This window comes from Plasmopara halstedii, assembly GCF_900000015.1.
Source record: "Plasmopara halstedii genome assembly, contig: Scaffold_444, whole genome shotgun sequence".
Taxonomy (NCBI): domain Eukaryota; phylum Oomycota; class Peronosporomycetes; order Peronosporales; family Peronosporaceae; genus Plasmopara; species Plasmopara halstedii.
This window is the reverse complement of record NW_020187364.1, coordinates 868,171-868,376: the sequence shown is the minus strand read 5'-3', so window position 1 is coordinate 868,376 and position 206 is coordinate 868,171.

Here is a 206-nt window from a genome sequence, read left to right as displayed (position 1 = left end):
GGAGGCGGTCACAGTGACCGTCTTTATGGAAGGCCTCCGCACTGGCGTGGCCAGAATAAAAGTCTTCCGTGTGCATCCGTCTTCATTGAAGAGGCGGTGAATGTGGCATTGAATGCCATATTCAATTTCAAGTTGGCACGACTTGGTTGGAATGCACACTCCAACAACTCGTCGAGCGGGCCTGTGCCCACGGATATCAGCTATGT